The 16,707-nt window shown below is 45.6% G+C and overlaps 1 protein-coding gene across 2 annotated transcripts in view; it reads right to left on the bottom strand.

Annotated features, from left to right (window-relative positions):
- WWP1 (WW domain containing E3 ubiquitin protein ligase 1) overlaps nucleotides 1–13,446 on the bottom strand; it is an 89,434-nt gene extending 75,988 nt beyond the window's left edge. For both annotated transcript variants that reach the window (XM_029062180.2, XM_029062181.2), the window contains exon 1: nucleotides 13,307–13,446. The gene's annotated coding sequence lies outside the window, so the exon portion shown is untranslated. The remainder of the gene's footprint in view (nucleotides 1–13,306) is intronic.
- Between the last annotated feature and the right edge of the window lie 3,261 nt (nucleotides 13,447–16,707).

The raw sequence follows: 16,707 nt of genomic DNA, 5'->3' as shown, positions 1-16,707 counted from the left end.
TTTGCTCATAGTAAGCACTTAAATACCACAGATATTATTCATCTCCTGGTAGTTGGAAAAGGAAGAACTACCTCTCTCTAGGCATTTCATGCTAGGATTCAAGAATCCAAAAATCTCCAGTGGTACACCCAATTACCCTAGAATGTTAACGTAATGTTTGCAACTGTCCAGTACTCCAATTGAGCTCTAAATGAAATGCAGTAGTGGTCACTTCAGTTAACAGAGCAAGTCAATTGTGGCTCTAGTTCACTGACTCCCAGACTATACCCTGTACCAACCTTAAGTTCCTCTCCTAAGAACCATCATTCCAAATACCTCAAGTTAATCACCTTACTTATCTTCCTCCTCCACCCCTGTGAAAAAGATGAGATGGCACGCCATTTCCTACAACCTCTGACAAGCTAACCGACTGTTCACACCCTTCGATTTCAGCTCAAAAGGGAGCATCATTGTTCTCAAAGAGGACAATTTCTTGTTGACTGCACCCAGACTGCACCCTCTTCTCTTAGTGCCATGACTGAGCCAGAATAACCCTCCAGGCAAAGGTCGCAATTTACTACCTGGACTTTGAGGCCTTGTCATCCACCTAGAGGCCTCCTTTGGGCACCCATGGATGTCTCCAAGGCAACCTTGTGGAAATCTCTTTGCACGGGAGGCAACTGTTTCAGAGTCACTGAATTGCACTCACTGTTTTTCATATGATCTTGCCCCCTCCACCTCTCTTACCAATCATTTGTAGAATTTCTCCTGTTTGATCTGGCGGCTACTCACCTTCAGAGAAAACAAAGGTAATTCACTTGTAATAATTGTTCTTCAAAAGTGTGCAGGACACTAGATCAAGACATCCTCCCAACCTTTCCTTCTGTTCAGGAAGAAAAAGAATGGCACTACTGTAGTACTATTAACCTCTGCTTTCTTTGTTTTCTCAAAATATCCCCACATGGTGAAAAGGGGGCTTTTAACTAGGTGCCCAGATATGATCCCCATTATGGGTTGGGGGTGGTCACCTACCTAGGCTGTCTCAATGCCTCCAGCCAGCAGAGAGTCTGATAATGATCCAGAAAGGAGGTCTGAGATGGAACTCATCCCATAATCTGATCTGGTATGCTACACCATTTCAAAGAATGATTATTACAGTGAAGTAGCCTGTGTTTTGCAGGGGGTTACCTAATAAACACTGTAATTAAAATGTTCTCACCATAACACACTGTGAAAGGGGTGACACTGGAAACCAAGAACACATATGCAGCATATTACGCTCTGAGCAAAACACTGTACCTTGGGTTTACTGCTGGTCAGGCAGAAAATAAGAGCTGAAGGTTCAAGCATGGTAGCCCTTCAACAACCCAAGGATGGACTTCCTTAGGAATAATTACAGGACGTTCATAGGTCACTATCTAGTTGAGTCCGGGGTCAAAAAGAATACTGAGCATGCACTGTCCCCAAATGACAGGTTCCATTAAACTCAGGCTCTAGGTCAGGCTTTTCACAGAGAACTGGTCATTCATTAACCATCAACAATGGTATTTAGTGAGCACCTACTGAGTGTACCACAGGATAGTGCTTCCTAAGTTACAACCAAAGAGATAAAATTGCTGCCCAAGGGGCTCACAAGTAGCACTAGTATTAGTAATAATAATAGTAATGATAGTATTTGTTAAGCACTTACTATGTACCAGGCACTGTACTAAGCACTGAGGTGGAAACCAGTAAATCGGGTTGGACGCAGTCCTTGTCCCATGTGGGGCTCACAGCTTCAATCCCCATTTTACAGATGAGGGAACTGAGGCACAGAGAAGTGAAGTGACTTGCCCAAAGTCACACAGAACACAAGCAGAGGAGCTGGGATTAGAACCCATGACCTTCTGACTCCCAGGCCCACTCTCTATCTACTACACCATGCTACTTCTCTACCCCACCCCCGTTCCCTGCCTACAAGAAGTCCATAGGCTAGGTGAAGGGCCGGTGAGCTAACAAGGAGCCCATGGGCTAGCCGATTAATCGAAGGAACTTTCATTCTAACGGGGAGACAAGTGAACACAAATTACCACATGTACAACTAAGAACTGCACATTCCAAGTGCTCAGTACAGTGCTCTGCACACAGTAAGGGCTCAATAAATACAATTGAATGAATGAATGAAAGAAAGAATAAAAATATAGAAACAAATACTAAAGACAAAAACTAACAAAGAGACAAATAGATGTGCACATGAAGGCTACAGCAGTTGAAAGGGTGGGCTGAATACCTTATTCAGTGTTGCCAAGACCTTTGGTTAATTCGAAAAATATTTTGATTTTTGAAAGGGTAAACATAATAGAGTATCTGCACTCTGAGTCTGCCTTCCAGAGTTTTTTTGATCCCCATCTACTCTTATTTCTGTCAATCATGTTACATAGTCCTGTTCAACCACCCCACCCATCAACAGCTGATGTTCTATTTTCAGAAGTTTAGCACAGAGATTTGCACTGGGTAATTAAGATGATAGAAATTGCTTTTATAAACTCCTGAAAAATTATCCTCTAAACGAGCTACTCTGTTAATTTACTATATTAACACAGAAGGGCTATTATTTAGTCATCAGAAAATTCTATGCATGTTAGCAGTTTTTGAAGGAACACATGTATCCTGCCATATCGTTAAAGGAGCAGCAAAAGGGCCATGGAAAAAGAGGGATTCCCCCAGGAAATGTGGTGGAAGAGCAGTAAAGGGGGTTTGAAAGAACTGGGGAGAAGCTTAGCACAAGCAGGGTCTCCCTGGACGGTATTCTCCCTGACCACCCAGGTTCTCTTTTCCCCAGTTCCTATAGACCTATTCTCTCCAACCTCTTTTCTGCAGCCTCCTCTAAGGCTGCTGCTATCTCTTCAGCCACTCCCATGAACCCGTCCCCTCATTTGGAACGTACCGAAAAACTTCTACAAAATGAACGTGAGGAAAATTGATCATCCTTCTCAGAATCTGGAGTCTACCAAAGTCCTATACGTTAGTTTCTCTCCCTCAACTGAAGTTAGACATTGCGTTGTTGTAGAGAAACTGTTTCTCAGACATAATAAAATCTGACTCTTGAAATTATGATAAAAATGAAAAATGGTTAGAGGAGTTAGAAAATAAAGGCCAATAACAATTCTTTAATTTCACTACCCTAGTGGTATTACCAATTCTCCCATGAAAGGATGAATATTATATCAGGTATCTGTTAGAGTAAAAGCACCTGCAAACACATAGAAACTTAAATCACCAGTTTCTCTGGTCCTCATATTTTTAAAATAGAAGTCAGCTTTTCTAGGGATCTCAAAGCACTGCAAAAGAAAAAAAAAATAAATTGAGATAAATCTTACTAAATCAGTCTGAGTTCATAAGCAAGAGGACATCTTACACAAGACTAACAGAAGCTAGCTAACTGTTCCCAGGCTACAAAGCATCCTTTTGAAGTATAAGCATATTTATGACAGTTCATCACAGTACAGATCCTTGTGTATAAAAACTCTCTTCCAAGACTCAAATCTGAAAGAATACAGTATTTCAAAAGAAGGCCTAGAACTTCTATATTGACACAAAACTCAACTCTATTATTAAGAAAATTTTATTGCAGGCAGTGCTCGACTTGAGACGCCTTGAGTTTCGAGATAACCTCTCTAAATTTACACCATTTCAGCATCAAGCCTGCTTTGTGACACTTAGCTTTGGGGGTGCGAGCCTACAATGGCACCCTGGAGAAATGGGGAAACAATTTTAAAGGGATGCACTGTGGGGGAGGGAGAGGGAGAGGAGATTTAAAGGGGGTAGGGAGTCCTTCTGATCACAAAGTAGGACCAAAGTCAAAGTAGGACTGATCACAGAGTAGGACGGATGACAAAGTTGATCATCAACGAGGACCGAAATATCCAATTTATTTTCCATGACGTAAAAGTTAGCTACTCTTCCATGGAAACTCCCTGACTCAATATAAATGCATCAAAGAAGCCACTGCTCTTCTAAAATTGAGTGAGTATACAAGTCTGGATATTTTTGGTAAAAAAATGAGTACCAGCCTTGATTCAGTATCCAATCCCTCACTTATAACATCATTCCTACAAGAAAATTGGTTCCCGTTGCCTCCACTTCCTCTCCTCAAATTCTCTCCTTGACCCCTTCCATTCTAGCTTTCGTCCCCTTCACTCTAGAGAAACTGCCTTCTCTGAGGTCACAAATGACCACCTTCTTGCCAAATCAAAAAGCCTTTGCTCCATCCTAATCCTTCTCAACCTCTCAGCTGCCTTTGACACTGAGGACAAGCCCTTTCTCCTTGGAAACACAATCGAACCTAAGCTTCAATGACAATCTCCTCTCCTGGTTCACCGCCTCTCTCTCTAATCACTTCTTCTCAGACTCTTCTGCAGGCTCAACTTCTGCCTCCCACCCTCTAACTGTGGAAGTCCCTCAAGATTCAGTTCTGTGCCCCCTTCTATTCTCCATAGGCAACCGCTCCCTTGGAGAACTTATTCACTACCATGGCTTCAACTACCATGCAGTTATGCAGATGACTCCCAATTTTACGTCTCCAGTTCTGAGCTCTCTCCTTCTCTGCAGTCTTGCATATCCTCCTGCCTTCAGGTTATCTCTACCTGAATGTCCCACCAACACATCGAACTTTAGTGTGGGTGGCGTAGTGGTTAGAGGACGGGCCTGGGAGTAGAAGGTCATGGGTTCTAATCCCAGCTCCTCCACTTGCCTGCTGTGTGGGCTTGGACAAGTCACTTTACTTCTCTGCACCTGTTACCTCATCCGAAAATGGGGATGAAGATTGTGAGCCCTAAGTGGGACAGGGACTGCGTCCAACCCGATTTCCTTGTATCCACCCCAGCTCTTCGTACAGTGCCTGGCATTCAGTAAGTGCTTAACAAATACCAAGTGCTTAACAAATACCACAGGTATTATTATTATTATTATTCACATATTCAAAACAGAACTCCTGATCTTCCCATCCTTACCCTGGTCTTCCCCTTGTCTTTCCCACAACTGGAGGTAATAGGCGCTATCCTGCCTGTCTCACAAGCCCTTAAGCTCGACTTTATCCTTGACTCATCTCTCCCATTTTACCTACCTATTCAATCTGTTGGTTCTATTTTCACACCACCACCAAAATCCACACTTTCCTCTTCATCCAAACAAACACGCTGATTGAAGCACCAATCAGAACCTGCTTTGATCATTTCATCAGCCTCCTTGCTGACCTCCATGCCCCCTGGCTCTCCCCACTCCAATCCATATCTCACTCTGCTGCCCGGATCATTTTTCTTAAAAAAAATGTTCAGTCCATGCCTCCCCACTCAAGAATCTCCAGGGGTTGCCCATCTACCTATGCATCAACTGGCAATGCCTCATAATTGGCTTTAAAACACTCCATTGGCTCACCCCGGCCTACCTTACTTCACTGATTTCCTACTACAACCTACTCTGTACACTTCACTCCTCTAATACCAATTTACTCACTGTACCTCAATCTCATCTATCTGGCTGCTGACCCCTGGCCCAAGTCCTCCCTCTGGGCATGAAACGTCCTCCCTCTCTGCCTACAAGAGACCGTCATACTCTCCATCTTTCAGCCTTACTTGAATCACATCTCCAAGAGGACTTATGCAATTAAGCTCCTTTTCCCCTATTCCTTCTCTCTATTATTTAAATGTTATTTGTTAAGCACTTACTATGTGCCAGGCACTGTACTAAGCACTGGGGTAGATAAAAGATAATCAGGTTGGACACAGTCTATGTCCCACATGGGGCTCACAGTTTTAATCCCCATTTTACAGATGAGGTAACTGAGGCACAAAGAAGTTAAGTGACTTGCCCAAGATCACACAGCACACAAGTAGTAGAGCTGGGATTAGAACCCAGGTCCTCTGACTTCCAGGCCCCCTGCTCTTTCCACTAGGCCATGCTGCTTCTCCCTCTTCCTTCTTTCTTACTTCTATACTCTTGAAGCACTTGATATTCATTCGACCCTCAACTCCACAGTATTTAAGTACATATCTATAATTTATTCATTTTAGCATCGGTCTCCCTGTCTAGACTGAAATCTCCTAGTGGGCATGGAACATGTCTTCCAACTCTGTTGCATTATACTCTCCCAACTACTTAGTACAGTGCTCTGTAAACAGTTAAGTGTTGAATAAACAGGAAAGAGGTCTTTCCTGACTAAGCCGCCTTTTCCTTTTCTTCAACTCCCTTCTGTGTCACCCTGACTTGCTCCCTTTATTCATCCCCACTCCCAGGACTTATATACAGATCGGTAATTTATAATAATGTCTGTCTCCCCCTCTAGACTGTAAGCTTACTGTGGGTGGGGAATATGTCTGTTATATTGCTAGTCTTTACTCTCCCAAGGACTCAGTACAGTGTTCTGTACACAATGAGCACTCAATACGATTGACTGACTGACTCCTCTCTTTCATTCAACGCATATATTCAATCTGTTACTAAATCCTGTCAGCTCATCCATTGCTAAATCCATCCTTTCCTCTCCACCCAAACTGCTACCACGTTAATCCAAGCACTTAGCCTATTCCGCCATGATTATGGTATTAGCCTTCTTGCTGACTTCCTTACCTCCTGTCTCTCCCCATTTCAGTCCATACTTCACCCTGCTGACTGGATCATTTTTCAACAAATGTGTTCGATCCTTCTCAAGAACTTCCAGTGGTTGTCCATCCACTTCTGCAAATAGAAACTCCTCATAATTGGCTTTAAAGCACTCAATCAGCTTGTCCCCTCCTACCTTACTTCCCTGCTCTCCTTCAATCCAACCCGCACATTTCACTCCGCTAATGCCAACCTACTCACTGTACCTCAATCTCATCTATCTTACCGCAGCCGACCTCTCACCCACATCCTGCCTCTGGCCTTAAACACCCTCCCTCATCACACAACCAAAGATGAAGACAAAACAAAAGACTATCATTCTCCCCATCTTCAAAGCCTTATTGAAGGCACATAACCCCCCCAGTGGCCTTCCCAAACTAAGCCCTCATTTCCTTTTCTCCCACTCCTTTCTACACTGCCCTTGCACTTGGATTTGCACCCTTAATTCATCCCTCCCTCACCACTTAAGGACATAACCATTATTTACTTATATTCCTATCTATCACCCCCTCTTGACTGTAAGCTTGTTGTGGGCAGGGAACATGCCTACCAACTCTGTTAAATTGTACTTTCCCAAGCACTTAGTACAGTGCTCTGCACATAGGAAGCACTAAATAAATACCATCGATTGACTGATTACTGAGGATGACAGTTTTCTGGAACCAACTGTGTTGTAAATCAGAGAATTACTTGAAGGGCACAGCCATATTGTTTAAAACAGCCTCTTTCATATAGGAGGACTTAAATATCTTCAAAAACACCCTATTAAGTTTCCTTTTCAACAACACTCATAAGAACTCATTACTGCTATCTACTGCTAGAGAAGCAGTGTGGCTCAGGGGAAAGAGCATGGGTTTAGGAGTCAGAGGTTATGGGTTCTAATCCCAGCTCCGCCACTTATCAGCTGTATGACTTGGGGGCAAGTCACTTAACTTCTCTAGGCCTCAGTTACCTCAACTGTAAAATGGGGATTAAGACTATGAGCCTCACGTGGGACAACCTGATTACCCTGTATCTATCCCAGCACTTAGAACAGTGCTCAGCACATAGTAAGCACTTAAATACCAACATTATCATTATTAAAAACAACAAAAGCAGATATGAAATCATCTGAGTTTTAGCTATTACTGTATAATGGTAAGAATTTCTTCTTAAAGTTTTTCTATATAACATGTTGAACATTTAATCCCCACATATGTGGACAGGGATCACCTCTACCAGGTCCACGGTACTGAACTCTTCCAAGCACTTAATACAGCACTCAATAAATACCACTGATTGACTGACTTTCATTTCTCAACTTTTCCCTCAATTTTTCTCGCAGTTACAGTAGCTGACTAGTGTTTCTGGTTTCCCTGAGCCCATGAGAGACTCTCTCTCTCTCTCTCTCTCCTCACCCCCCCCCACCCCTCACCCCCCCCACAATGTTCTTGCAGAGTGGCCAAGACATGCGAGCAGTCCAGGAGAGAGGCTACAAAAATTCCCACTGCAGACCACGGCCTTGTTAGGCTAATGAGGTAAATCCACTACCGAGTGACTCCTTGAAAACACCCTAAGAGAGTTTTCAGGTGTCCGTCACATTTTGTTGTACTTGATGAATGCATAATAGAACATGATTCCACCAGTTCCTAAAACTCAACTTACTTCACTCACTGAAAAAGGTGCAAGTTCTCAATTTAGAGATTCAATTTGATAGCTTATTTAGTCTTGCTATATGATAACAGTTTCTGAAGTTTTTATACACATAATTCCCCTTGCAAGTTTCAGTGTGTACAGAGAATTTCTTAGAATAGATCATCTTGATGTAGTATAGCCACCACCTAAATCCAAACGAATGTCCTCACTGAAAATTTCATTTTTCATGTCATTTATTTTGTACTTGTCTAGATACCCTGAACTCAAAACTGTATCAGGAAAGTTGCCACCACAAATATGTTGGCTAACTCCAATCATGGCTTTAGCAAAATATTATTTGAGTATCTTTGTTCTAAAAGGGCCATTAAGAGCTTCCTGACAAACTACTGGCAAACCATCCCCCCCCCCCCCATTTCCCGCTTCCCCCAAAACACCAAGTCAGTGGGATAGTCAGACTCTTAGGACAAGGTTTTTTCTTTATGCTTTATCCTTGAGGCTAGGATTCCCAGAGACTGGGATAGCCTACTGCAACCACCCCATCACAAAAGGCCTGCCAGAATGCTTCTGGGCTCAATGTAGGCCAGGTGCTATAGAACAACATTTAATTTGGATATCAGCAATCAAAAATGGTTGCCGTCATTGAGGCAACAGTTCCAAGAGATGTAGGCATCGCTGCACAACTCAACTAGGGCAAGCACGGTTACCTCCAAATCACCCCACTATGCCGCTGGGCCTTGGCAGAGTACAATTACCTCCGACCCAATTTTGCACCAGGTCATGCAAGAGTTTACAACTTGTGCTTGTTTGCTCAAATTCAAACAAGATGGTGCTGACCAAAAAGGGTCACAGACCTACCTCTCGGAAATCCTGTCACATGGCTGGAATTTAAGAGGAAGAATGAACTGAATCTCAGGAGGCCAACTGGCAAAGGGGAGGGGGGTGGCCAAAGGAGAAGGGCAGGGGGAGAAGGAGAGAGGGGAGGGAAGGGAAGGGACAGATGAGGGTTCATTCTGTTGAGAGGAACATAACTAGACATGTTTAAAGGTTTCTGATGCCTTGTCTCCTTCCTGTCCCATTCCTAAGAGGCATCCTGTGGGGAAGCCTGGGCACATGCCGACAGAGGCTGCAGTTTCGAGAGCCATGCCACAGTAACCCCAAATCAGAATAATAATAACGATGGTATGTGCTAAGTGCTTACTATGTGCTGAACACTGTTCTAAGCGCTGGGGTAGATACAGGGTAATCAGATTGTCCCATGTGGGGTTCACCTTCCCCATTTTTACAGATGAGGTAACTGAGGCCCAGAGAAGTGAAGTGACTTGCTCAAGGTCACACAACAGACAAGTGGCAGAGCTGGGATTAGAACCCACAACCTCTGACTCCCCAGCCCGGGCTCTTTCCACTAAGCCTCGCTGCTTCTCAGAAGTGCCGCCGCCACCACCACAGTTGGAGGTCACGGTGCCAGCGGGATGCCCAAGATGAGAATACTGACCTGGTAAAGCACAGAAGCAAAAACTCCTTTGGAGTTAATATCTGGGTACATAATCTCTATTACCAAAAAATGTAAACTATTTGGAGCAAAAAAGCCCCGAGTTAAAATTTTAAAGTCTTGTTTTACTGGTCAAATTTCATCTCAACGTAGTCTTCTCCTAGTTCTACAAATGCAGTCACCTTAAATTTGAAAACTCTTTTAATTTCAAATATTATAAAGTGGGCCTTCCCTCCTCTAACTTCTAAGAGTCTAACCATCACCTTAATTAACGCCTTGATGGAAAAACTGCTGGTAAAAATAAACTGAAATTTAAAGCAACAGATAACTGTGGTATTTGTTTAGCACTTTCTCTGTGCCAGGCAGTATATTAAGCATTGGGGCAGATACAAAATAATCGGGTTGGGTACAGTCCCTGTCCCATATAGGGCTCTCAGTCTTACTCTCCATTTCACAGATGAGATAACTGAGGCACAGAGAAGTTAAGTGACTAGGCTGAGGTCACACAGCAGACAAGTGGCAGAGCCAGTATTAGAACCCAAGCTCTCTGACACCCAGGCCCGTTCTCTTTTCTCTAGACCACGCAGCTTCTTTAAAGCAATGGATTTTTCTCTTCAAAAGTAGGGACCATGTTCAAGGCCTTCTAAACCCCCCTCCCCCCGTATCCCATAAGGGCCACGACTCAGACAACAAACGATAATTTACGGGAAGCTGGGGATTTGGCTGGAGATCCTCGGTAAGTGTTCATTGTTCAATTAATCTAATAAGTGGTATTTACTGAGCACTTACTGTGGGCAGAAAACTGTACAAAGCGCTTGGGAGAGTACAATGAGGCAGAGTCAGTAAACACATTCCCTGCCCACAATGAGTTTACAGTATGGGGGGGATGTGTCAGACATTAATATCAATAATTTACAGATAGGAAAAGAAGTGCTGTGGGGTTGAGAGTGGGTGAAATCCAAGTGACAAATGATGATGAAAACAACTGGGGACTATTGACCAAATCATTCTTTCCAAAACTGGAGTTTTGTAAAGGGTTAAACTGCCAATCGATTTTCCCAACGAGCAGCTCTTCTGAATTTTCACATACAATGCATGGCTTTAAACCAATCTGAGCAGTTCGTTTTTTGGTTTTGGGTTTTTTTTTTCCCTTAAAGTCACAAGATTTACTGGTGGTAACCAACTGATAGAGGTCATTTCCAACATAGCTTGTTATTTAATGCCAGATGTTTTGCAAAGAACTATTTTTGAAAGACACACATACACATACACTTTTGACTGGCATTTCACGTGATTTGCCTGCTCATTTAACATGTCCCAGAATTTAATGAGACCGGGATAAATGTGAACCTTGATTTGTACAGAAGCACTTTCCTCCCCCTAAGAGTCTTAAAAGAAAATGCACCACTAAACCTACGCATGCAGCTCTAAGCCCGGATTTTCCAGCTTGCCTTCACACACAACAGTCCGGACCATCACTTTTTCATACCTAGAGCTGTGAAGGTATTTCTAAATGGAGCAGACGACCGCTCAATAATGGGTTTACGGGACCTCCTTGACCACCACCACCACCAAATATCCTAAAGAAAAATAAAAATCTCAACTGCGTAACCTTGACTTTTCCTATTAATGAGGAGCAGAGGGTCCAAATTAAATGTCGTCCCCCACCCCCGGTCCCTATTTCTCCAGCTCTAGCAGCTTGGCCTAGTGACAAGAGCCCGGGCTGGGGAGTCGGAGGTCATGGGTTCAAATCCCAGCTCTGCCGCTTTTCCTAATTCCCCTAGTTTGGGCAAGTCACTTCACTTCTCCCTGCCTCAGTTCCCCCATCTGTAAAATGGGCATTAAGACTGTGAGCCCCACGTGGGACAACCTGATCACCTTGCAACTCCCCAGCACGTAGAACAGGACTTTGCACATAGTGAGCGCTTAAATGCCATCATGATTACTATTATTAAAAGGGGGATTAGGATTGTGAGCCCCACCTGGGACAACCTGATCACCTTGTATTTTCCCCAGTGCTTGGAACAGTGGTTTGCACATAGTGAGCATTTAACAAACACCATCATTATTATTAAAAGGGGGATTAGGATTGTGAACACCAATTGGGACACCTGATTATCCTGTATCCTCCCCAGTCCTTGAAACAGTGCTGGGCACATAATAAGCACTTAAATGCCATCATTATTAAAAGGGGGATTAGGATTGTGAGCCCCACCTGGGACAACCTCATCACCCTCTATCTTCCCCAGCGCTTGTAAGAGTGCTGGGCACATAGTAAGCACTTAAATACCGTTATCAGGATCGTGAGCCCCACTTGGGACACCCTGATCACCCTGATTCTTCCCCAGCGCTTGGAAGAGTGCTGGGCACATAGTAAGGGTTTAACAAATACCATCATTATCATTATTAAAAGGGGAATTAGGATTGTGAGCCCCATCTGGGACAACCTCATCACTCCGTATCTTCCCCAGCGCTTGGAAGAGTGTTGGGCACATAGTAAGCACTTAACAAATACCATCATCAGGATCGTGAGCCCCACCTGGGACAACCTGATCACCCTGTATCTTCCCCAGTGCTTGGAAGAGTGCAGGGCACATAGTAGGCGCTTAACAAATACCATCATTATTACTAAAAGGGGGATTAGGATTGTGAGTCCCACCTGGGACAACCTCATCACCCTGTATCTTTCCCAGCGCTTAGAAGAGTGCTGGGCACATAGTAAACGCTTAACAAATACCATCATCAGGATCGTGAGCCCCACCTGGGACAACCTGATCACCCTGTATCTTCCCCAGTGCTTGGAAGAGTGCAGGGCACATAGTAGGCGCTTAACAAATACCATCATTATTACTAAAAGGGGGAATAGGATTGTGAGTCCCACCTGGGACAACCTCATCACCCTGATTCTTCCCCAGCGCTTGGAAGAGTGCTGGGCACAGAGTAAACGCTTAGCAAATACCATCATCAGGATCGTGAGCCCCACCTGGGACAACCTGATCACCCTGTATCTTCCCCAGCGCTTGGAAGAGTGCTGGGCACAGAGTAAGGGTTTAACAGATACCATCATTATTATTATTAAAAGGGGGATTAGGACACCTGGGACAACCTCATCACCCTGATTCTTCCCCACCGCTTGGAAGAGTGCAGGGCACATAGTAGGCGCTTAGCAAATACCATCATCGTTATTATCACTTCCCAGAGACGGCGGGAGGCCGGTGGGTCTTCCAGGCTGGGATTAGGACCGGATCCATGGGGATGGGAGGAGGATGGAGGAAAAACTGCAAGGTCACGGGGGGGGGTGGGGAGGGCTGGTGGTGGCCGGAGTCGGGGGGAGGAGGAGGAGGGTCGGGACGGTCCTGGGGGGAGGCGCGCTGGACGGGGAGAAGTCCCGGCTCACCGGGAGGGAATGCGGAGGGGAGGAGTCGGTCCGGCGGGGTGGGGGGGGGGGGGAAGAAAAGGGGGATCAAGTGGGGTGGAGGCTGCGGGGCGAGGGGCAGCGAGGCCGGCCTGCGGGGCAGGCAGCGGCCCCGGGGGGAGCCCGGCTTGGGCCCCCGGAGAGCTCACCTTCTTGGGTGGCTGGCCGGCCGGTCCTGCGGCTGCTCCTGCGCTCAGCCCTCCGCGCCCACGCCGGCCATGCTCCCGCTCCGGCCGCCCAGGCCGCGTCCAGCCGCGCCGGGCCCGATCGCACCGGCCTGCCTCGGGAGCGCGCCCCGGGAGCGCGCGCGCGCACCCGGGGGACGGGCCCCCCCCCCCGCCTCCCCTCCGCCGCCGGGGCCGCGCCGAAGCCCGGCCCCGCGCATGCGCACCTCGGGGCCAGCCCCCTGACGGAGGCCGCCCGGGCCGCGGCCCCAAGCCCGGATTTCCCTCCTCGCAGGCGCCCGGCGAGCCTGCCTTCCGAGGACTGCGGCCACCGATATTCATTTAATTCATCCCATCGTACGGATTGAGTGATTACTATGTGCGGAGCACTGGACTGAGGGCTTGGAATGGACGACTGGGCCAGGGAGAGAGACCAACCCGGCCCAAGGACTGGCTCGCAGTCAGGGGATGTACACCTCGTTAACAAAATAGAGTAATAAATAATAGATACACACACTGACCCTGCCTTCCAAGGGCTGCGGCCACCAATATTCATTTAATTCATCCCATCGTACGGATTGAGTGACTACTATGTGCGGAGCACTGGACTGAGGGCTTGGAATGGACGACTGGGCCAGGGAGAGAGACCAACCCGGCCCAAGGACTGGCTCGCAGTCAGGGGATGTACACCTCGTTAACAAAATAAATAGAGTAATAAATAATAGATACACACACTGACCCTGCCTTCCAAGGGCTGCGGCCACCAATATTCATTTAATTCATCCCATCGTACGGATTGAGTGACTACTATGTGCGGAACACTGGACTGAGGGCTTGGAATGGACGACTGGGCAAGGGAGAGAGACCAACCCGGCCCAAGGACTGGCTCGCAGTCAGGGGATGTACACCTCGTTAACAAAATAAATAGAGTAATAAATAATAGATACACACATACTGACCCTGCCTTCCAAGGGCTGCAGCCACCAATATTCATTTAATTCATCCCGTCGTACGGATTGAGTGATTACTATGTGCGGAGCACTGGACTGAGGGCTTGGAATGGACAACTGGGCAAGGGAGAGAGACCATCCCGGGCCAAGGACTGGTTCGCAGTCTAAACGGGGGAGACAGACAGCAGAGCAAAACAAGACATCATCAAGATAAATAGAATAAAGGGGATGTACACCTCATTAAAATAGAGTAATAAATAATAGATACAGACACACTGACCCTGCCTTCCAAGGGCTGCAGCCACCAATATTCATTTAATTCATCCCATCGTACTGATTGAGTGATTACTATGTGTGGAGCACTGGACTGAGGGCTTGGAATGGACAACCGGGCAAGGGAGAGAGACCATCCCGGCCCAAGGACTGGCTCGCAGTCTAAACGAGGGAGAGAGCAACCAGAGCAAAACAAGACAACATCCTCAAGATAAATAAAATCAAGGGGATGTACACCTCGTTAACAAAATAAATAAAGTAATAAATAATAGATACACACTAACCCTGCCTTCCAAGGGCTGCAGCCACCAATATTCCTTCAATTCATTCCATCGTACTGATTGATTGCCATGTGCGGAGCACTGGACTAAGCACTTGGAATGGACAATTGGGCAATGGAGAGAGACCATCCCGGCCCAAGGACTGGCTCACAGTCTAAACGGGGGAGACAGACAGCAGAGCAAAACAAGACATCATCAAGATAAATAGAATAAAGGGGATGTACACCTCATTAACAAAATAAATAGAGTAATAAATAATAGATACACACACACTAACCCTGCCTTCCAAATGCTGCAGCCACCAATATTCCTTCAGTTCGTTCCATCGTATCGACTGAGCGATTACTGTGAAGCAGCGTGGCTCAATGGAAAGAGCCTGGGCTTGGCAGTCAGTGGTCATGGGTTCTAATTCCGGCTCCGCTGTTTGTCAGCTGTGTGACCTTGGGCAAGTCACTTCACTTCTCGGTGCCTCAATTACCTCATCTGTCAAATGGGGATTAAAACTTTGAGCCCCACGTGGGACAACCTGATCACCTTGTATACCCCCAGTGCTTAGAACAGTGCTTTGCACATAGTAAGAGCTTAACAAATACCACCATTATTATTACTGTGTGCGGAGCACTGGACTAAATGCTTTGAACGTACAGAGGTCATGGGTTTGAATCCCGGCTCTGCCACTTGTCAGCTGTGTGAATGTGGGCAAGTCACTTAACTTCTCTGTGCCTCAGTTACCTCATCTGTAAAATGGGGATTAATTGTAAGCCTCACATGGGACAACCTGATTACGCTGTATCTACCCTAGTGCTTAGAACAGTGATCTGCACATAGTAAGTGCTTAACAAAAGCAACATTATTATTATTATTATTACAATTGGGCAACAGATAGAGACCATCCCTGCCCAAGGACGGGCTCACAGTCTAAATGAGGGAAACAGACAGCAACCAGAACAAAACAAGACAACATCCTCAAGATAAATAGAATCAAAGAGATGTACACCTCATTAACAAAATGAATAGGGTAATAAATAATAGATAGACACACACTGACCCTGCCTTCCAAGTGCTGCAGCCACCAATATTCATTCAGTTCATTCCATCGTATTGATTGAGCGATTACTGTGTGCAGAGCACTGGACTAAGCGCTAGGAACCCATTCATTCATTTATTCAATCATATTTATTTAGCGCTTACTATGTGCAGAGCACTATACTAAGCGCTTGGAATTCATTCATTCATTCAATTGTATTTATTGAGCGCTTACTATGTGCAGAGCACTCGACTAAGAGCTTGGGATGTACAATTCGGCAACAGATAGAGACCATTCCTGCCCAATAAAGGGCTCACAGTCTCAAAGGGGGAGACAGACAGCAGAGCACAACAGAACAAAACAAAACAAGTAGTCTGGCGTAGATATCAAGATAAATAGAATCATAGATATATACACATCATTAACAAAATCAATAGAGTAATAAATAATATATACAAATATGCACAGTGCTGTGGGGAGGGGAAGGGGGAAGAGCAGAGGGCGGGGGAGGGAAGGAGGAGCAGAGGTAAAGGGAGGAGGGCTCAGTCTGGGAAGGCCTCCTGGAGGTGTTGAGCGCTCGGTAGGGCTTTGAAGAAGGGAAGAGAGTTACTGTGGAGGATGTGAGGAGGGAGGGCATTCCAGGACAGTGGTAGGACGTGGGCATGTACAATGTACAATGTACAAGGAATGTTCAAGGAATGTACAATCCGGCCACAGCTGGAGACCATTCCTGCCTAACAACAGGCTCACAGTCTAGAAGGGGGAGACAGCAAAACAAAGAAAGTAGTCAGGCATCAATACCATCAAAATAGATCAATAGAATCATAGATATATACACAATCATATCTATACATC

Source organism: Ornithorhynchus anatinus, chromosome 4, assembly GCF_004115215.2.
Source record: "Ornithorhynchus anatinus isolate Pmale09 chromosome 4, mOrnAna1.pri.v4, whole genome shotgun sequence".
Classification (NCBI taxonomy): Eukaryota; Metazoa; Chordata; class Mammalia; order Monotremata; family Ornithorhynchidae; genus Ornithorhynchus; species Ornithorhynchus anatinus.
Note: the sequence above shows the minus strand (reverse complement) of the source record. Positions and strands in the feature narration are given on the sequence as shown.